Source organism: Erpetoichthys calabaricus, chromosome 5, assembly GCF_900747795.2.
Source record: "Erpetoichthys calabaricus chromosome 5, fErpCal1.3, whole genome shotgun sequence".
In the NCBI taxonomy this organism is placed as follows: Eukaryota; Metazoa; Chordata; class Cladistia; order Polypteriformes; family Polypteridae; genus Erpetoichthys; species Erpetoichthys calabaricus.
The window spans coordinates 193,641,439-193,664,790 of NC_041398.2; positions in this window are offsets into that span (position 1 = coordinate 193,641,439).

The window sequence follows — 23,352 nt, forward strand, 5'->3', positions numbered from 1 at the left end:
AGAACAGCAGATGAAAATCTGATTCCTTTATGTCAAAACTTGTTAAAATGTTTGCAAATGCCCACTATTTCAGAATGTTTTTCTTGAATAAAAAGAATCATAATCCCAGTTTGCTAGTATAGATATGCTGGCACCATCCACTTAGGATAAAAATTCACCCCATGGTTGTACCTTTCTTTATGAATTCTGCAGTGTGGGGCAATTAAACAGACTTGTTTTTTTTAAAGAACTTCTGCAAATCTACCCAGGATTCTAAGAAATGTTGCCTCCTTTAGGATGTTAATGATATATATTAAAATGGAATCGATTGCAATTACTTTGAGTTGCTAGTTCATTAGGAACACCAGCCTAGTACATTGCTGCATCTCCTGTGGCCTTCAGAATTTGTCTTGGCATGGATTCTACAGATGCTGGATGCGTTGTTCAGGAATATTGTACCATGTAGAAATGATAATGTTGTACAGTTGCTCCACATCAGACAGCTGCACTGTCTTGTTCCGAACAGTCCTTTCCACCTCAGTGCTAGGAGTTGAAATCTGAGGTGTAATGGTATAATTAGTTTCACCCCTGGCTGAGTATCTTTTTTTATATATTTTTTGACTTCTATGTTGTAAAATTCAAAATTGAATATGTTTGTGTTCTATTTCTGTTTTATTATTCTCAAATATTGTTTTGATCATTACTTTCTCTTAATTACTGCATCATGTGGGTTATATTTTTATTTGTTCCTTTTAATATATTCCTTATCATTTAAATGTTGAGGGAATGGGGCCACCTGAAGTAGTTGAAACACCACAATCAATCCGTATAATAGGCTGTGTGGCTTCAGTTCCTCACTAAGACATTAGGTTCCCTTTTGTTGTCTGGCTGTCCTTCTGTTTTTGGATTTATATCTTGCCCTTTTAAATGCTTCTTCTTTTGTACCTTTGATTAATGAAGTTTATTTATTTATTTTAGATTCAATTACTGGTTTGTATGAACTTGCATGGCTCTGTTAACCTTTGGGTGTGCTTCTTTTAAGCTATTTTTTTTACTTTGTTATGAAATTATTTATTAAAGAATTGAGGTTTGTGAATTAGGTCAGGGATTTTATATGTTTCTGCTTTGCCCTTGTCAATTTATACATTTGCCACCTTCTACCCTGTGCAGGCTTCAAAGTCTGCTTTTTGAGACTGGGGCCAGGCTTACTTTGTTTTTAGGCCTTTATATAAGGTTTCAGGATGGCTTTTTGAAGTGAAGCCTCTTTTTAATTTTGTGGAAGCCTGAAATCACAAAACGGACTGTGCAGTCCATTGAAGCAAGGATAGTTCACTGTCTGTCTCCAGAATAGTCACTTGTTTTGTCTATTCCAACGTTCATTTTGTGAGCTGGGGGGTTGATCGCACCCCTACAGGATATGGACGCTCCTCTATAAAATGCTGAAAGACTACCTTCACATTGCTCCTTTGCTTGCTGGGCTTACTTGCGGCTGCTCTGTCACGCGATATGCTTCCCGCGCGGTACTTTGCATACTTAAAAGCCTGAACAGCACCAATCGGTTTTTGATTGATTGCTATTCTCTCTCTCTCTCTCTCTATCTGACATTCTCTGTCTCCTTTGAAGAGGAAGATATGTTTGCATTATTTTAATTGTGAGATGGAACTGTCATCTCTGTCTTGTCATGGAGCACGTTTAAACTTTTGAAAAAGAGACAAATGTTTGTTTGCAGTGTTTGAATAAAGTTCCTGTCTCTACAACCTCCTGTGTTTCTGTGCAAATCTATGACCCAAGTGTGACAAGTGGAACCAGGATGTGCTGACGAAGATGGATCCTTCCGATGACCCAGAGATGATTCTTTTAGCTTTTGAACATGTGGTGACTTTGATAGGATGGGACAAACCAAACTGGGCTGTTATTGTCACCCCTATTTTGTCTGGGGAGGCCTTACTTGCCTTATGGAATGTGCCTCGCGATAAACCCGGCAATTATGATTTCTTGAAGTGGCAGGTTGTTTTACGTAAAACTATGAGCTTTTTGGCTAAAGGTTTTGTGCTTCATGATTGGAAACTGAACATGGACGGTCCCATTCGTGCACAAATACAAGATTTGATTCATACAGTTCATTGCTGGTTAGAGGGAAACGAGTTATAGCGCGTTGTGGAAAAGGTTTGTCATGAATATACTGCTGGCAGGAATACCTGCAGTTCTCCAAGATGAATTTCTTTGTCATGATGTTGAGTCGTTGACGAGTTTGAAGGTTCTCAAACTGCTTGGAGAAAAAGCTGTGGATTTGCTGCTCCTTATGCTGTTCTGCAACCTCTGAGGGATCGCCCTGGGAATGCTCGTCGCATTGAACGGAAGTTAGAGCATCAACGAGCTGTACAACCTGAAAATTGTGTTTACTCAGGAAGACCTCCAGGGGATCCAGCTGTTAATATAGCACCCACATCTGGGGAGGCAGGAGGCCGTGGATATTTTGGCAGTGGAGCTGAACGAAGATGCTTCTGGTGTGATCAACCCGGCCACTTGGCGAGGGAATGTCGCCTATCCCCTGCTCAATTGATGGAAATTAGTCTGGCTGAGGTTTGTTGCTCCCGTTTTCCTTATTGTTCAGATAAAAAGGATGGCTTAATGATCTTGGTGAAGTTGGGGGGCTGCGAGATCTCGACATTATTGGACTCAGGAAGTGACCTTTGTATTGTCAGACAGGACTGTCTTGAAAACAGGTGCCTATGTAACACTGAAACTGTAAACGTACGTTGTGTACATGGAGATGTTAAAGACTATCAGACATTGCTTCTTCCTTTAACATATAATGTTCTGCATTTTAAAGTTTGGTCTGCCGTTTCGGACTCCTGCCCCTGGCCCTTACTGATCGACAGGAGGAATGCCTTTTTTCCTAGACTCATGACCGAATGTCAGGCACCAGTCAGTGAGCGCCCTGTCAAGCTTAGCAGGGGGGAAGAAGAAGAACTGGTGGCTGTTGGGAAAGATCTCAAGCCCTGATTAGATATTGAACCCATGGTGGCTGTTGGGGAAGATCTCGAGCCCCGAGATATTGAACCTAATCTCTCCAGCGAGACCGAGGGAGACACCCCAAATATCCTAGAGCGGCTGGTTGGCCCATCTACAACTTCTCAACTTGCAAATGCCTCCGAACAAGAACCGAGCACTGGCAAGCAGACAGATTTTGTGCTCTCGCAGCATGCCGATAGCTCATTAGAATATGCATTTAAACAGGCTTGCTCTGCTAGTGACTCTTATTACCAAGAGCATGCATCCTGGGGCTTAAAAACCCTGCACTTTCTTGAGAAAGACGGCTGCCTTTTTAGAGTGATATCAGATCATTTAGTGGAGGAATTTATTGAACAGTTGTACCTGAAGTACATAGGGACATTCTTTTGCAGTTAGCTCACTCTCACATCTTGGGTGGGCACCTGGGGGCTGACAAGACTAGAGAACATTTATCGAAACGATTTTATTGGCTGAATATGGGGAAAGATGTGGAGCGATTCTGTACTACTTGTCCTGATTGCCAGATCGTCTCTGCTTATAAACCTCCTCAGGCTTCCCTTTCTCCTATGCCTATTTTGGAAGTCCCCTTCCAACAGGTGGGATTAGATATAGTAGGCCCTCTACCTAAGTCTAAAAATGGGTATCAATACATGCTTGTGTTGGTTGACTATACAACTCGATATCCGGAAGCGGCTGCTTTGAAAAAAGCCAATTTCTCCACTGTAGTCAAAGCTTTGTGTGAGATTTTTACTCGTTTTGGCATCCCTAGAGAAATTTTAACTGATCAGGGCACACCTTTTACTTCTTGTGTGATGAAACAATTGTGTGACAGAAATTGAGTACCACTGTTTACTATCCAAGACTTTAAAACAGATGATCAGGCGAGTCGCTCATGATGATCCGACGTCTTGGGACTCTGTCTTGCCTTTTATTATGTTTGTGGTGTGGGAATTGCCGCAGGCGTCCACTGGCTTGAGTCCATTCGAGTTGTTGTTTGGCAGGCTCCCGAGAGGCATCTTGGATGTTGTATGAGAGGAATGGACAGGAATCGGGACAACAGCCCACGGGCCGAGCTTTGCAGATTGGGTAATTTCGTTGCAAGTCAGAATTTCTAAACTTTCTTCTACTGCTGTGGAGCATCAGCGACGTGAGCAGGAAACCCAGAATCTTTACGATAGGCGCTGTAAGAATTCAAACCTGGTGATCATGTTCTGGTTCTGATTCCATCTGACCCGCACAAATTCCTAGCGAAATGGCAGGGCCCTGCCATTATTGAGGAACGTATGGGGCCGTTGAACTACAAGGTTAGATCTTGTGTCCTCATTCCAAGTATTCCGGGGCATACCTCGATGATGTCGTGATTTTCAGTAATGATTGGCAAACACATTTAGATCCAGGCTGTCCTTGAAAGCTTAAGAAAGGCTGTCTTGACAGCTAACCCCAAGAAGTGTAAATTGAGTATGTATGAGACTCATTATCTAGGCTACTCTATGGGCAGGGGTTTACTCCGACCACAACTTAGAAAAGTGGAAGAGATACTTGCTTATCCACATCCAGAAACGGAGAAACAAGGATGTGCCTTTCTGGGGCTTGCTGGTTATTACAGAAGATTCATCCCTGACTTTGCAAATAGGGCTGTACCTCTTTCAGATCTTACTTGAGGCAGGAAAAACCGCCCTGTTTTATGGAAAGAAGTTTGTGAACGTGCCTTTTGTGATTTGAAACTGCTTTGTCTTCTTATCCGGTTTTGCAGAATCCTGATTTCTCCAAGGATTTTGTTCTACAGACGGAAGCAAGTGCATTTGGTGTAGGTGCCATCTTGTCCCAGGTTTTTGATGGGGAAGAGCACCCTATCACATTTTTGATTAGAAAATTGCTCCCTAGGGAACGCAATTATTCGACTATTGAGAAAGAATGCTTGGTGATTAAATGGGCTGTGGATGTGCTTCGTTATTATTTATGGGGTTGAAATTTCACATTAGTGACAGATCACGCTCCACTTCAGTGGTTATACCGCCAGATGGATACAAACTCTCGTCTCATGAGATGGTTTTTGGGCTTGCAACCTTACAGTTTTACAGTGAGGCATCGACCCGGCTCTGTTAATGCAGATGTCCTGTCATGTCTGTTTGAACCTGGTTTGGAGTGTTGCTTAATTCATGAAAATGTGAATAAAGCTGACGGAGGGGGTGTAAGCTGGGGGGCTGATCGCACCCCTACAGGATACGGACGCTCCTCTATAAAACGCTGAAAGACTACCTTCACATTGCTCCCTTGCTTGGCAGGCTTACTTGCAGCTGCTTTGTCGCGCGATATGCTTCCTACGCGGTACTTCGCATACTTAAAAACCTAAACAGCACCTGTCGGTTTTTGATTGATTGCTTTTCTCTCTCTCTCTCTGACATTCTCTGCTCCTGACTCCTTTGAAGAGGAAGATATGTTTGCATTCTTTTAATTGTGAGACGGAACTGTCATCTCTGTCTTGTCATGGAGCACGTTTAATCTTTTGAAAAAGAGACAAATGTTTGTTCAAGTGTTTGAATAAAGTTCCTGTCTCTACAACCTCCTGTGTTTCTGTGCAAATCTGTGACCCAAGCATGACAATTTGAAAACTAATTGATGCCAGAAACACTGGTTTATGGTACATGCTGCTATTACATGATATATGAAATGTAGGAATGTAAAATATGTGTGAAGGTAGAGGTGTATCTAATAAACTAGTACCTCACTGCATATTAGTAGTTTACAGACTTTCAGAATGTCAATACTATTTTTTAGCTGAATTAAAGAATCTTCCTTCTAACATAGCTAAAAAATATAATAAAGTAAATGTATGAGTATTTTCTATCCTTTCATGAATTTCTAGATGTTTTTTCTCTGACTATAAATATACCACACACAAATCTATTTGCTAGGTTTAAATTATCACTTATGCTGTTGGCATTCGAAATGTCATTATCGTTGTTGTTAATAAATTAGATATTGTTATGTGCTTACTTCAGAGCTACCCTAGTCCCTAGAAATGAATGTCTAAGCAAAGAGTAGAACAATATGTCACTTAAATAGTAACAGTAATCATGATTTATTGATACAGTAATTAAAACATCTAAACATTACCTAAAAGATAGTGTCACACACACATGGGAGACAGCTTAAGGGTTTTGATGATGATAATTACCTGCCAGACCAAGGGTTGGCACTGTGTGCTAATACCTTCTCTTCTTCTCCTACTGCAGAACGGAAGACTGTCAGTCACTCCATTGCTGACATCACTTTTATTATCCATCCTCCTGGACCCACTCCTTCATGCCTCTTGACCTCTTTACCCAGAAAACCACCATCTTGCTCCGAGTTCAAGATTATACTCTGGTCTGCAAAGACAAATCTGCTATTATTGCATGTTTTTTTTTTTGGTTTGTTTCTTGCTATCCAATCATATGGGGTCATCACAGTGGTGACCCAGCTCTTTATCTGTGTTTGTCATATTTGTTACAATAGTTTAGATATTGAATATTTGCAGTGTCTGTTTGGAAAAAGTCTTCTGTAATCAAAGTTATTTCACAGAGATATTATTATGAGTTAAATAAGAATTGTGGGTTCTTACTTGTACTTGCTTGCTTTGTAAAGTGTACTGTGATGGTATGCTCTGTGTTGTGACCTCTATAATTGTTCTAAATATTTTGCATAGAGAACAAGACTCAAAAAGTAAAACACAATTTATTCAAACACATGGTTGTAAAATTGACACATTAATATACCGAATACCAGTGGTTTCCAAGTTCAGTCCTTGAGGTCACCTGTGGCTGCAGGTTTTCATTTCAACAAACTTTTCCTTTAATTGAACTCCTAACTTATTTAAACAAGCTATTATTTTCCATTCTCTTTGTTTAAAAAATTACAAAACTGGATTTCTACATTTTTATTAATAAGCTTTTCTGTAGGTTAAATTGAGATACTTTAATGTTTTTATCTTTGCCTTTTAATATTTTCACCATCCTCATCATATTTTTGATTCCAGTTTTTCAGGTGTCCTGGCCATTATTTACTAATGAGCCCACTGGTGGGTCAGATACTCAAGCAGCTGCAGCCTTTCACCATTCTGTGTTTGTTTGTCTTGGTGTCTACTTTATCCATTAATTGTTAATTGTCACTATTAGAATGCATTTTATGGAGCAAAAAAAAAAAAGTTAATTAATAGGAACATTATAAAATAAAGAGGTTCTTTTGCTAATTTCTCATTCTATTACACATTTAAATCTGACACTAATGTGCATTTTCAAAATAAGGAAAAAGACTAGCTAATTCAACAATAAGATCAATTCAAGATAACGACTGACTGATTGAGAAGCAGTTGGGATAAAAACCTGTTGCCAGCAGGTTCCTCCAGGACTTAACTTGGAAACCACTGCTGTAGACAATGTGTCCCAAAGAATTCCATCAAACTGAACATATAATTTTGTTTCCGTACCCAGTTCAGAGTGCTTTATGACATAACAGCTCAGGCTGAAGTGGTTCATTGTGCCCATTAAAAGAGAAGAAGATTTTGGCTTAAATCTATTTCGAATGACATTAATTTAATGAATGCCTGTCAAATTCTAAAACATCTTTGAAGTATTCCTTGGAGAGAACATGTAATTGTTTGAGATTTTGATAATGTAAGACATTATTTCCCCTTAATTTATGGCAGGCGAGTTAGGGATTTTTGTGCAATTGATTTGGTGCAGGATACCACAGATGATTTTTCATTGCACAATGTTATCTCATCTAGGGCTACTCCAAATATTGCTGTTAGGGGACTGAGAGTAACTTTAGATACAAAGCTATGAGAGACTAATTTAAATTTAACAGTGTTTGGGATTTTGATGTTCATTGGAAAGTATAGAACTATAACACAATTATAAAAGTTTTTTAAGTAAATAAATGAATGACTCATCATTGGAAGGGGATCTAAAATAAGTTTGGAGTCATTTTCTGGTGCTTTACAGAATTAAAGTGGCTGTCTAGCCATCAAAATGATCCCAGATGATCACAGGCTTAAGTACTAAGACTTAATCTTAAAGTTGTTTAAAGTGAAACTTTCATTTCATTTATTTATTTTTTCCTTCAATTACCTTCATCACAATAAGCTCTACAATTTTAGCAACAAACATATTTTATGTAATATGTCCTATTAATTTGCTGAAGATTGAATTCTGAAACTTTTAGTTATTAAAAGTATTCAGAAATGACAAAATACTATTTTTATATACACATGATTATTTCTATCATCTTCTACAATATAAATTTAATACATATCTTTTCAACCAATTTTTCTGGTGAGAGTCACAAGCAGAGGGAACACATGCACATTAGACTTTTCTTTCCCCAGTAACAGTCCTCAGCTGTTCTTGTAATATTCCTGGGTTATCCATGACCAACAAATAAAGATAATATGTCGAGCATGTACTGGGCTTCCACCCAGTCAACAGTGATTGACATAATCCATAACCAATTGAATTGCTACTTAACTTCTCATTGACTAAATATACAACATGTGCAAATATCTAGAAAAACCTGAACATCATTCCCCCACAAAACATGCTTAGATGCTGTTAATGGTTAATGACAGAGCAGCCTATGATCCACTCTTGCAAAAAGGTGTTGCTTTTCAAATAGTGCGCATTATTTTAAGGGTGCTAAATACAGAAAATGTTCTCTTAGTCATTTAATCGAGTTATTATATAGTACCTTACACAATAGGTACTACTGAAATTTGTTAAAGAAAGAATGAAAGAGTTTTGGTGACCATTAGAACACTGTAATTTTATTAAACCAATGATAAAAATAGACCACCTAAGAAAACAAATCTGCCAAGGCACAATGGAAGATTAAATCAGTTTTGCTCACATGCAAGCACCCTACATAATTTAGCACTCGCACTGTGATTTGCTAGAGCAGTTATTGGCAGGTGTCTATTCATCTGTAGCAGGAAGCCAGAGGCAGGTAGCCTTGGAAGCCTTTTTTAGCTTCCAGTGTAAAATAAACTAGTGTATATGCATGGTATATCTGTATATCATCAGTATATCTGTATTTTAGATGGCACATTTCACAGCAAATACAAGAAAATGAATGGCAAGTGCAGTAGTGTTACATACAAATGTTTACAATATAATTTTCTTTTATATTAAGAATATATAATTACTTCATCATATGACACTGACTTAAATAATTAAAAGTGTCTTATGCTTTGTTTTTTCTTGTAAACCCCGCACCTGCACAGATTTTATATATATTTATTTCTTACAGTATTTCAAATACTATACAGCATTAATTCTCTTAGTATTGCCTCACCATCTCCATTCACATGGTGTTTTCCAATTATTTGATTAATAGATTTTGGAGTGAACTGGTGCAGATGAGTTTTTTCTAGCGCCACTTGAATCTAATGTGCTAAGCACCTATTGTGATGGTCCATTTCTGTCTGTCTGTCCGTTTGAAACAACTCATTCGCCCTTGGACCAATTTTATTAAAATGTTCTAATTTTGTTTTAAATTTCAAGATTTCCCTTTGAAAACCATTGCCTCATTCATCTTAACATGAAGAAGCATTCTGTATGACTTTAACTACGATTTAGTGAACTGCATCAGTTTTATCTTGACATCAGTTACACCAACTTGTGTATTTTGTATATTTTCCCTTTTTACACCTCAGATAGTTGTTGCTGACAGCAAACTGATGCCCCCAGTACAAGTTAATGCAACACCAGCAGACTGCGTGAGCGGATAGGAAGTCACTGTCACTGGCTGATTATATATACATGCAGCATGCTGCCTGTGTTTGCACGGCTTGAGCACAAGCGGAAGAGAAGCTGTGCATCAATACCTCAGCCCTCCCAATAGTTTAACTCATAAGAAATAAAGTAAGTTAAATGATCTGTTCTGTCATAAAAGTATAAAATGCAAGCAAGGAAAACTAAAAGTTTTCTGTGTGCATATGAATAAATAACCCTGGTATTTGTAAGTCAAATTGTACAGAGTAAATAAACATTTACTTATTATTAATTTTACACTAACACAAACTCACACCTACATTATCTGAAGATTAAAAACATAAACTATTTCACTGACACTATAATTTACTAGGGTGACCAGATGTCCAGGTGACAGGAACAGTCTTGATTTCACCGCTGTGCACCCCAATGAATAACTGAAAAAATATCAAAATGTATCAATTTTGACAGGCTATCGATCTAATAAAGTTTGTTAGTGCTACAAATGTCATCAAAATACATTTATAACAGTGCTCCTGAAACTCCAAGGGGGAACCCCGCTTGATTAGTAAATAGTATTAAATTTAAACAGCATAGTGAGGAGTACCAAGATGCATACTTAAACAGTCAGTATACTGTAATTAATTTCACTTCAACAACTGTGTGCAGTCATATGTGTTTACTTATGAAAGTGTTATTTTTTAATGCCATGATCTCTCTCTGATGATGATTAGAGGCATTAAATAAATAAAGCTTTATGTGTGGGCATACATGATGGACCATGGTCTAAGTTTGGGACTGAAAATCTGGTCACTCTATAATTTACCATCAGAGTGCCACATTTCCTTATAAAGGTCAGCTCCTGTAACAAAGTTTGCCTTTCACTTCTGTTATTCTGTAATATTTGCAATAACTGATTAGCTTTGCAAATTCCATTTCATGAAAATTACAACAGCCAGACATGATCAAGCAAAGAAGGAATTAATTACAAAAATGTTTATTTATTTATTTTTTTATTATTATTTAGGTTATATTAATTGGGGATTGCAAACTGTCACTGTGTGTGAATATGGTGTGTGTGTGTGTGTGTGCCTAAGTGCATGTGTGAGTGAGAGTGATCCTGTGATGGACTAGAGTTCAGTCCAGGGCTATTTTTCACTTTTTGCCTAACCCTGGCGAGATAGCCTTTGGCCCCAGCAAACCCTGAAATGGATTAGGAAGGTTCTAGGACCCACCTACTGAACTCAGCCCATTAAGGACTACAGTGCCTGCATAGCCCTCAAATGTACCTAAATTTTATATGATACAAACATTTTCTAACTTGTTTTTTCTCTCTATTATAGTTACTGACCAGCACAGTTCATCACACATTCCATCAAGAGAATGAGACCATGCATAGGGTAGTAGTTTAGGAGGACAGCACAAATGTAACTTAGCACAAGTTAGCTTCTAGATGTGTGAGTATTTACTGTGTACTTAATTGTGACTTAATGTTAACAAAGAATAAACTCCAATCCCTGGACTGTGTGTCTCTTCTGATCAAGTAAGGAAAGAGTTGGGAAAAATTTGCATGAACATAGCTTCAGGGCTACATGGAATCAGCCCCAAAGTGTTGAAAACATGTGCCAGCCAGCTCTGCAGGGTCTCTAGCATCTGTTCTCTCCTGGATCTTGGTCTATCAGACCAACAGACAGAAGTTTGTAAGGCTGAAAGACTGTGTGTCAAAAATGGTGTTTTGTAAGACTGGACCACCTCAGGAAACTGTCCTAACTCCTTTCTTGTTTACGCTCTACTCAACAGACTTGTAACACAATACAAGTGCTTGCCATCTACAGAAATTTTCAGATGACTCATCCATCATAAGCTGCATTAATAATGGAGATGAGTCAAAGTACAGGAAAGTTGTGGAGGACTTTATCCTGTGGTGCACGGACAACAGCCTGAAACTCAGCATCAGCAAGACAAAAGAGCTGGTGGTGGAAAGAATCCTCTGAGACTAGTTAATGTTCAGGGGGAGGATGTGTAAATGGTGCAGAGCTACAAGTACCTGGGAGTTCACATAAACAACAAACTGGACTGGTCTGTACAAGAAGGGTCAGAGCAGACTGTACTTGCTAAGGAGACTCAGGTCTTTTGATATGTGCAGCAAGCTACTGGAAAGTTTGTATCAGTCCGTAGTAGCCAGTGTGATGTTCTACTCTTCAGTCTCTTGCGGAAGCAACTGGAGCTCAAAAGAAGCACAATGCCTGAACAAACTTATCAAGATTAGATTGCTATCATTTATAAGAGAAAAAGAGAAAGCTAGCCAGATAGCCTAAATTTTATGTTTTTTTTGGTTGCCTTTTATGTTTATATTTGTATTCATTTATCCATTTTCTATAATGTTTGTGTTATTAGTAAATTGCATTATTTTTAATAATAAAACAAATGGGTTTGAGTTATTTTGGGCAAGAGCAGTCTAACATCTGCTTGAACCCTACTGAAGATACAAAGATATAAGTGGTTATGTGGCACTTTTTGTGGACAAGTACAAACGTTTGTAATCCCATCTCTTTGTTCTGCACACTGCATTGACAAGCAGAACACCTGCATTGAAATGCAATTGTGCATCAATGAATTTTAACTACAATACTATATACAGTATTTTTGGACTGGACTATCACTGAATGCCTGCTGAATGAAAAAAATTATAACTTGTTCAAATGACAGACTTAAATATTCAATATTTTTAAATAATTAAAAAATCTCCAGGTTATGCAGAAATTACAATTAAAAAATACATGAATCAAAAGGAGTACTGTTGATATAAAAACATCTGAAATGTAAAAGAATCTTTCTGTCATCTTTAAAACTGTGTGGGGTGCGATCATTCTCAATTGCTTCATTGGCTTCCTGTGGCGTATGATTAAGGAGCTGCGCCCATGGAGACGGGACTATATATATAGGTCGGCAGCAGGAAGGGGGATAGATGGATCAAGGAAAAGAGGAAGAAAAAAGGAGGTTAAAGGACATGAAAGAGCAGTCTTAGCAGGAGGATCTGGCCACCTGGAAGGAGGAGACAGCACGAGCTGGGGCCCCGTAAAGAAGCATTTGGCTGTAGCGCTCTAGGGGCTAGTCCACCCCACTGAATGTTTGGATGGAGTGGGGTGAGCAAGGCAGGTGTCCTTCCCAATAGATCTAAGGAGCGACTACGGGAGCACGAAGAAAGAAGGGAGGAGAGCCGACCTCGAACAGTCTGGCCGTGATGCCTGGAGGCAGCCAAGACAGAGGTCGGCCGAAAGGAGCTCGTTGCTGTTGGGACTCAGCCGGCTATGGAAGCAATGGGTGAGCCGGGGAGAATGAAAGGCGGAGGTGTGCCGAGATTGGGATGACAGAGACTGCATTTTAACTTCTGATTTTAACCTCAGATTTTTAAGAGTCATTTATTTATTTTTATCCCAACATTTCACTGTTTTTATGGATTTATTTATTTATTGGAACTGTGGAGCACTGCACTTTGGACATTGTTTTGATTTTTATGGTGTAATAAAAGCACTTTGGCACTTTTTGAAAATATCCCCTGGCTTCATTAGAGAATTGTCCTCATTTGTCAGCTCATCTCGGTGACATTACTGACGGTGTCGGGTTCAGGGCTCCCGGAAGGACGATGGGAGCGTGTAACGAGCCCACATTGTCACAATGGCATCACACATCAGCACTCATTGCTCATGTGTGGTTAAGACACTCAGGCTTAACACCAACCTTTAATAAATGAGCCTAAAGACACCATCAACACCCATGGTCATGTTATATCATTTTCTAACCCATTTAATCCAGACCAGAATCATGGAAGGGGCTGGAGCCTATCGAAGCTAGCACAGCACATAAGGCAGGCTCAAACCCTGGACAGGGCACCAGTCCATTGCAATGCAAACAAACACAAACACAAATACTAAGGCCAAATTTAGCATTGCCAATTCACCTAACACGCATGACTTTTGGACAGTGGGAGTAAACCGGAGCACATGCAGACATGGAAGACCTGGGATGCAAACATGGGTCTCCTTATTGTAGCAACACTACAACTGTACCACCCAGCAGCCAATGATGCATGTTCAAAAGCAGAAACAATGACAAAATAAGAGAGTAATGTAAAAAAAACAGGTTCAAATGAACAAACTCGCAATCTAACCAGTGGAAAACACATTATTTGACACTATTATAAATAAATTAAAATATCTGATTTAATATTTAAAATATTTGGAATTAATATTCCTCAAGACTAATAATATGGCACTGGTTTCACATAATTAATAATGATGTCTGAAGTCCTAATGTGCTTTGAATTTTCCCTGCTAAAGGTATTTTAATAAACAGATGAAACTGTTGTCAGTCCCAGACAGGACCAACTCTGGATAGGATGCCAGTTTAATACATGCAGGCTCTGCATAAACACATACAGGACTTGGAATTAAGACAAATTTCCTGAAGCTGCGCTTCAGAACGGTGCCAATATGCCATTTTTGGTCAATAACTCACCCAATTACTAGTGCAGCTTTTCCCATTGTTGTTGTATTTGTTGTTCGTTTGTGTATTGGCTAACATGTGCATTAAACAAATAAAATAATTCTGAAATAACATTATTTAAATACTTTTAAAATAATTAATCTATTCATGTCGTTGAATTTTATTATCATGTTTGAGAATGATATGCTAAAGTATATATTCATGGTATTGTATTGAATTTGGCATCAGCATATATTTTGTTTTGGTGAAATGTGTAATAACTACTTTTTGAACTGAAAAATAAAAACACTTGGATTGCTGTTGACCTACTGCATTATTTATTCTAATGTATATTATTAGGGTAAGAATATAAATAGGAAATATTCAAAAAACATCCAAATGTATTTTTAATCATGGAATTAATGTGAATTTCCCCTTGGGATTAATAAAGTATCTATCTATCTATCTATCTATCTATCTATCTATCTATCTATCTATCTAAAAAACATGCCATAATTAAAATCCACAAGATGGCGCAAAAGACTCCTAAAAAATATTACTGCCTAAGCTTAAATGTTTAATGGGCCTAATAAAAGTAAAAAATGCTTGATGTATGTATTATTTATCAGGTGTAGTCTGATTGTCTGCTTGCAGTTTTTATACATCCGTAACATTTATCATCTATTATATTTGAAGTGCAGTCCCACCTCATAGAACGCCAAAGTGCACTTCATCAATTATTCCCACATACTGAACCCCACATACTGATTTGTCAGTACAAGACTTTCATCATGCCCTGAACACCACATTAATATTTTAGTGTGCAAGGAAGCATTTTTCCTTTTGGGTGGACAAAACAAATAAGATTAGTCCTAAAATATGTATCTTACAGAGTCAGTAGGCTCAAAAGCCAACTTACTGTATAAAATTCCAAGGAAATTGCTACCAAAATTCAAAATATTACTTAGCTGGCTTTAGAATTTGCAAAGGTCTTTAGCATAAACAGTACCAAGGTTTTCAATTCGTGCACTATTACATTCAGTTTTAATAATTAGCAGAGAGAGGATGTGCAGCATTGTTTATAATGTCACTAAGTTTTACTTTAATTTTCTCCTTTGTTACTACCTCCAGGGGGTCCAGAGTGTATTCTATAACTGAGTCAGCCCTTGTAACTAGATTGTTGATTTGGTGGACTTCTCTTGAAGTGATGCTAACAGCCCAGCACAACACAGCATAGAAGATCACACTGGCCATCGCAGAGTTATAGAAGATGTGAAGTATGTCACTTCCCACATTAAAACAATAAAGACATCTAAAGAAAACAAGTCTGATCTTCCCTTTCTTATATAGTTCCTCTATGCTTATCATTGATATGGACCCATGAGTACTTGTACAATTGCATCACTGCTACATCCACTCCTTGAATAGCGACTGGACATTAAGGCTGTTTGATATGGTGAAAGTCAGTAATCAGATGTTTTCCACTCAACATCTCATTTGTAGAGAAAACCCTACAGAGATGTGAAAAAAATGATAGTGATCAGGTTGAGGTTTGAATTATGTCTCCTGGAGATGGAAGGTAACACTTTCAACTACTGAGCCACAATTTAATATACAGTACTTGAAGTGTAATAATTCGCATATATGGTAGACATTCATTTTTTGCTGTCTTACTGTCAAGGATTCAGATTCTTTGACAAAATGAATAACAAATTAAAGTATATATTTAATCCTGCTTCAGTACAAAATAAAATCTTTACTTTGAAATTCTTGATAATATCTAACCCTTAATTGGATTTTTTATTTACATCTTAAATTACAGTAGTGGCTCTGAGGGTAGGGATGTGCTCCAGCAATTGGAAGGTTGCTGGTTCGAGTCCCGTAAACACCAAAAAGTGACTCTGCTCTGTTGGGCCCTTGAGCAGGGCCCTTAACCTGCAATTGCTTCATCCTGGGTATGATGTTAATCTCCATCCAGCACTACAAGCAGGTCCTCCATCTTACAGGGAAAACTTGGGGGTTGGTGGCAGGAATGGCACTCCAGCCACCAAGAAAAAAAAAACTCACACTGTTCCGGTGTGGTGCTGAGGTGTCAACCATTGCACTCAAATCCTATTCCAGGTAGTTTGTTGTGTGGCGGGTGAGGCAACACGCAATCAGCTTATGCTCCCAATCTCTCCCATAAATTTTAAGTCTTAACTTAATAGAAAGAGCCGTCAATAATGTGTCATGCAAATATATTTCCTTTAAAATGCCTGAAAATAATTTAGAACTCACTACTATACTATGCCTTATAAGAGTCTATCATGACAGGTACTCTAAATGATGAAATGACAAAATAGGAAAACAAAGTAAGCAAGGAGCTCATTTAGAGACATAACCACTGATTAGTAGTTCCAGTAATGCACAATGTCAGCGACACTTCTCTTGGCAGAATTTGAAGTAGCTATCTTCTATCCCACGTTACAATAAAGCAGGAGTTCTTAACCTGAGGTCTGTGGACCCCTAGATGGTCCATGTATGGGTTTCAGGTGGTCTGTGAGGGTCAGATAAAAATTAACATTTATGTTTAAGAGTGTTTCTTTTAGATTGTTTACTTTAAAGTTTAATAATACTTTGTGTATGTCATATATGTATGAGACAATCAAATCTCGATAAATAAAGTACATTATATTTGCATGCAAAGTTGTGTTTAAGGGCAGAGTGGTGGCTCTGAGGCTAAGGATCTGCACTGGCAATCGGAAGGTTGCCGGTTCGAATCCCGTAAATGCCAATAGAGACTCTGCTCTGTTGGGCCCTTAAGCAAGGCCCTTAACCTGCAATTGCTGAGCGCTTTGAGTAGTGAGAAAAGCGCTATATAAATGCAAAGAATTATTATTATTATTTCTGGGAAAGGGGGTCCGTAGCTTTCATCAGATTCTTAAAGGGGTCTGTGACTCAAATAAAGTTAAGAATCACTGCAATAGAGCATTAAAGTACACAACACTAAGGAAGTTGTTATACATAATCTCAGATGATTCGGGTATGCGTTCTCAGTCCTTTATGCGTTTACACAATTGACAACACACGCTGAATGTTCCTTGAAAGCATTGCCATAGTAACTATCAACAAAACATTACACAAACAATAATGGTGTCGAAGAAAGACACAAAACTAAATCAACATTGTTAAACCCAAATTTCAATAGCAAAATTAAAATCAACATATTTGAAAACCACAACAAGGAATTAAATAGAACATAAAACACTAATAATATGGTCAGAAATAATATAAAAACAAAAATAAATCACAACAACAAGGAGAAGGAAAGCTTTTAAATCTAAACAATTGGTCAGCAATTTCAGGGACAGAGTGGGTTTGAAGGTGATGTTCTACTTTATATTTCCAATAGTAAAAGGCAGTAATTCTTAAACCTGGAAATGATGATAAAGCTCAGCCCAGGAGTAATCTGAGAATGTGATTTATAGTTGTCACAATGTAACAGGAGATAATAACATTTCGATCTTTATAAGTTTGTTTCTATTATTTATTTATTTTTTTTCCCATTTTTTGAATCACATGAGGATCACTTCATCTGCTTCTCCATTTTCAGTTTAGTTTTTGTGGTGTCACATTCAGTATTTCTAAGTTTGTGTCCTATGCACACTTACAGCTTGTTGTTGTTGTGGCTGTATAAAACAGAATGAATCACTGCGAGGAGGGATGATGAAAGAACCAAGAGATGAAATCCAAATGGAGCAGGCAGAATTTAAACTCTATGACCAATATAGGAGTTTGTACCAAACCAGGCAAAAATCAGTAACACAAAACCAAAGAGCCAAGGCAAAATCTACTGTTAAATAGAGAGTAAAAGTTAAAAGTCTAATAAGGTCAACTAACAAGTGTAACCATAAACAATATGGTCGCAACTATGAAAGACAGCCACAAAATGGCAGTGACTATGTGAAATTTTTATTAAATTGAATTACATCATCATCATAATAACAAATGTTCAGATACTTGGAAATAAAAATATTGAGATTCAAAAGAGGACATAAATGATTAAGTGTCATGTCATGCTGGCCATCTTATGTAGGAGTGAGTCACATCCACACACATTGCCTGAATTTCAAATGGAATTTCTTTTCAAGGCAGTTTTTGATTTTTAGTTTAATTTTGTTTTGTTTAATTACTTTGAGCTAGTAACTATGTTTTGGTTGATTTCTTTGACATTCTTAGAATTTGTGTAATGACTTCTGGATCATTTATGGAATGTTAAAACAGTTACAAAAATCACAAATTGAGAGTTGAGTCAGAGGCAGCACTGGGACAAAGGCTCATGTTGTTCTATTAACTCATGTGGGACTCCTTGAAATGGACATGAAGAGTAAGGACACAAGAGTGCTCTTCTCCTTTTAATCCATTAAGTCAATTACAGTAAAGGCATTTAGATTTTTGGAAGGTGTAATGACATGCTTGCTATGGGTTGGGCTCATTAAGTTCCCCCTTTTTAAGGTGTTTCTAGGGCCCACTGTATGAAAAAATATTTTTGGTAAAAGAAATTAAGAGATAAATTTAAGGAATATTAGTGATAGTCTTTTGGAACAGCAGGAGGTGGTTACATAACTGCACTTGTAAACAGCTATGAAATTGCAATGTGATAAGTTCTGTGATTAATAAAATTCCTCCATTCCCCAATTTACTAAACCATTTTTAGTACTAGGGTGTTGTACCATGTTAGCCAAGGGGCCTGAGTTGCCTCGAAAGCTTGCATATTGTAATCTTTTTAGTTAGCCAATAAAAGGTGTCATTTTGCTTGGCTTTTCTAAACCATTTTTTAAAATTTTATGATCACAGCCAGCCAAGGCCTATCCCACCAGCAGCATGAAGTAACTAAGGACATGATGTCATTCAATGGCCGAGCAACTATGACAAATAATTTTATTCATTTCAATAATATACAGTACCATAACATATCAGCTATACATTGTACCATTGTTAGAATCTTTTTTCCCAGCCTGTATGTAGCAGGCTAAATCATGATTAGTTTGAGTTGTTTACTTATTTTCAGCGTATGGGCATTGCTGCAATCTTCCTTTGATGTATAATGAAAAGTGAAGTCGAACTATAGAAGTATGTATGAATTGTTGAGTCATTGGGTTCTCTTTGGAATATCTTGTTCTGAGTAGACAGTACTAGTTCTTTGTGTAATGGCATACCTTATAAATTTAGCTGACTATTTCTATGAACATTGCATTTCTTTGTGAAAACACATTGATGTAACATTACTCATAATAACAAAATTTATGAACATGGATTTCATTTTAAGGGACATTTTACTACAAAGAGGTCAGCTTTAAGATTTTGACTCTGCTGATGGTGCTTGGCACTTCATTCATTAATCCTGTTAAATTTGAAAATTTTATTTGCCATTATTTAAATGAACTAGTACTAGGGAGTTGTACCGTGTTAGCCATTATGAATGTTGAGAAAAGCCAAGCAAAATGACACCTTTTATTGGCTAACTAAAAAGATTACAATATGCAAGCTTTCGAGGCAACTCAGGCCCCTTCTTCAGGCAAGACGAGGCAACTCAGGACCCTTCTTCAGGCAAGAACATCTTGCCTGAAGAAGGGCCCTGAGTTGCCTCGAAAGTTTTAATATTGTAATCTTTTTAGTTAGCTAATAAAAGGTGTCATTTTGCTTGGCTTTTCTTTAAATGAACTATAAATGTATTATTAAAGGTTTACTGGTAATTCAGTTTTCCCATTCTCCCATCTTCTATATAGTGTTTCCCATCTTTTACACAGTAAAGGATATTTTCAGTGCTAAACCCCTTGATTTTATTCCTTTCAATATGATTCTTTAAAGGTACATTAGATATATTAGTGTGCCATCTAAAGCTGTTCCTGCCTTGTACCTAATGCTGCTGGGATAGGTTCTTTGATTAGAATAAGTAGGCTCTAAAAATTTATAATTGAAGGAAAAAACCCACATGATGCTTACAGTACTTGTATTATAGCATTCTCAAACCCACCAGTTTAGGGCTGTGCATTGCAGAAGCCTATCCCAGCAACACGGGGCAAGGAAACATCTATGTTTTTCACAGGGCCTACTCACTCACACACTAATTTTCACATTCACATACTGTAGGTTCAATTTAGAGTCAATTAACACATTAACCACATCTTAGGGAACATGCAAACAACACACAACATCTCAAGCATTGGATTAGAACTCTTAATGATGTATTTGGGACACACAAACAGGAAAAGATGGTCTCTCATCTTATCCAATTACTCTATTTTAGTGCATCCTAATAAGTTGATGTGTCATCTATGTCATGGTGTGGTACAGTAGCACTTGTTTTGACATCGTTTAGTTGTTATCTGCCAATGTAGAATTAGATAATACAGAAAAAGGATCAGCATAGATAAAAAAGTGATCATGCAAATTTATGTCTGTATTGTTGTGGAAATTTATCTGTGCTTGAATATAGCTGCTTTACAGCACTCCACGTTGACAGCCTTATCTGTATGTGGTTAACTGCTTGTTAGCTTGGCCCAAGCAGACCAAATGGTGTCTTCAGATCTGTGCTACACCTGAACTAATCACTAAAGCAGGTGCATGCTCAATGTTCTTTCTGACGTCTCTTCTTAGGCAATAACCCCTGTAGAAATGTGGCAATCGCACACACTAGGCGCTCTTATCACTATACTTTGAGCATTTCATCATGATCATTATTTGGTTCTCGCTGTTAATTATTATGTTTATATGAGTGTTAGGTATATCTATTTTATAGTGCCCCATGTATACAGCCTTTTCTGCATGTGGACAGCACAGAAGCACAGCACACAAACACAGAAACTTAATAGCTCTGTAGAAGCAGACCAAATTGACCAAACATAAGCTATACCTGTGCCAAAGCAGATGCTCACTCACGAACTTCTTTCTATTGAAGATGTCCCATGTCAGCTGCTAACCCCAGTGGAAATATGGTAATCGTCTACAGCAGGTGCTCTTAACAATATACCTTGATGCAATCAAACCATATAAAATCAGTATTATATTAAAGCAAAATTAATTAAAACGGTAAACTCGATGATAGCAAAAGTAGGAAATGTATTTGAAAAGAGTCTTAAAAGGTTGGGAAATGTATCTGAAAAAGAGTGTTATTATAAAACCAGTAATGGCGCAGTGCACGATAATGTGCAGTGAATACACGTGACTTGAGCATTCATAGTTTTCATACTCTCTCTCTGTATGTTTAGCATTCATTTGCTCAGAGGTTGATGCGCTTGCTGGTTCCTGAGCAGCTCTTCTTTTCTCCACCCTAGCGGCCTGCTTCTTCTCTTCTTTCTTCGGCATCTTTTCACATTAAAACTGATTAAGTCAGTGTTTCTGTTGCAATTACGTAGTACGTTTTCCTTAATTTTTCACTTAAGCTGGCACTTAAGTCTTCAATCTGCCTCAAAAATGATTTAAGATGAAGAGGTAGGGGAACTGACGGCAAAAATGGTAGGGATGAGAACGGCGCCCGTACTCATGCACCACACTGCTGCCCACTGCCGAGAGTTGATTCTGCAATAAAATAAAATAAAAATAAAAAGGGGAATATCCTTGGAGGTCATTCATCTCCCCGAAAGCAGATGGTAGACGTCACGTAGTATATGTGTACCAAATTTCAGGACAATAGTTCAAACGGTTTTTGCAAGCTACAGGTGATTTAAAATCCTGGACAGACAAACAGACAGCCACAGTAGCGTATTATATAAGAAGATATTTATGTAAAAAATACAGAAGATATAAGTTGAGTCTTTTCTAGCTGCTTCAAATTGTTGTTCAGTCTGCTAAGGTCCTGCCAATTTCTTTGGAAATTTAGACTTCTTGTCTGGGTGATGATATTCTCTCTCCTGTTTCTCTTCTTTTTTGTTCTCTTTCTTTGCGCAGTATATGACAGACTTTAAAGGGCTCTCTTCCGGTAGATTTAACAATGATTACGTGAATAACTGATCTGTTTTTGTTTCTCAGGCTGATTGTCCATTTTGATACTCATTGCTTGTAAATAAAGTTGATTTTGCACATTCCAAGGAAATTAACCAAAAGATAAAAACTCAGATCAACTCAGATGAATAAAGATGTCAAATACCTAATATTCTACACTAATATCAGTTAGAAGATACAAAATATCAAATACAGATTTTAACTGTATGTTTGAAAGAGTTAAGAGTTTAAATAAATGGCTAGCAATCTTGAGTTTTATGGTTTGTTTAAGTAGTAGTAGTGTGTTGTATTGTGTTAGCCATATGAACTATACATAGCTCTCCTCTCCTGCTAAATGAATCTTATCCTGGAGAAGTCTATTAATTTTTTACATTGAAGATGGCCCACTTAAAGGTTTACCAATGCTGTCTTAGTGCTAGTGTCTATATAAACATGGGGAACTCCAGTTTCTCTATTACAGGTTGTCTGATGAAAGGGACCTGCGCTGCCTTGACAGCTTCCATATTGTAATCTGTTCAGTTGAGTCTGGGAATACATGGGAGAATTAAGACAAAATCTCAGGGGATTTTAGGAAAAACATTCAGACTCTATACAAACACTGACCAGGCTGAAACCCTTTGCAGCTGTGAAGCAACTGCACTAACCAGAGTCGAAGGCCTGAATGACAGTTTGGAATTGTCTTTGTGGAGAAGATATTTTGTCAATTTGTTTTTGCCAAAAGAAAGAAAGTTTGTGATGTCATTATGATTTTAATCAATAGTAGAGCTGTTGTGAAAATTAGATGTAGTATTCATCTTCATTAGTCACACACCACACTGTGTACACATGTATAATGTTCATACGACAGAAATGCCTGATTTACAGAAAAATGTCTCACCCAACGTATTAGTGAAAGAAGTCAATAAAAATCACAGCTTCAATTCAAGATTATGTAAAGAGATATAACGATTTTTTGTGGAAAATATTTTTTGCATTAGTTCACTACAGGGCTCATATTTTCACCTATACCTAAATGGATTTTGTGGCTTAAAATATATATATATTTCAAGACAGTGGCTGTTTTTAGCTCAATAATTTAAGGAGAAAACCTTGTTTTCATGCTAAGCTTGTTGACCAAACATATATTAGCAATCTATCCAAA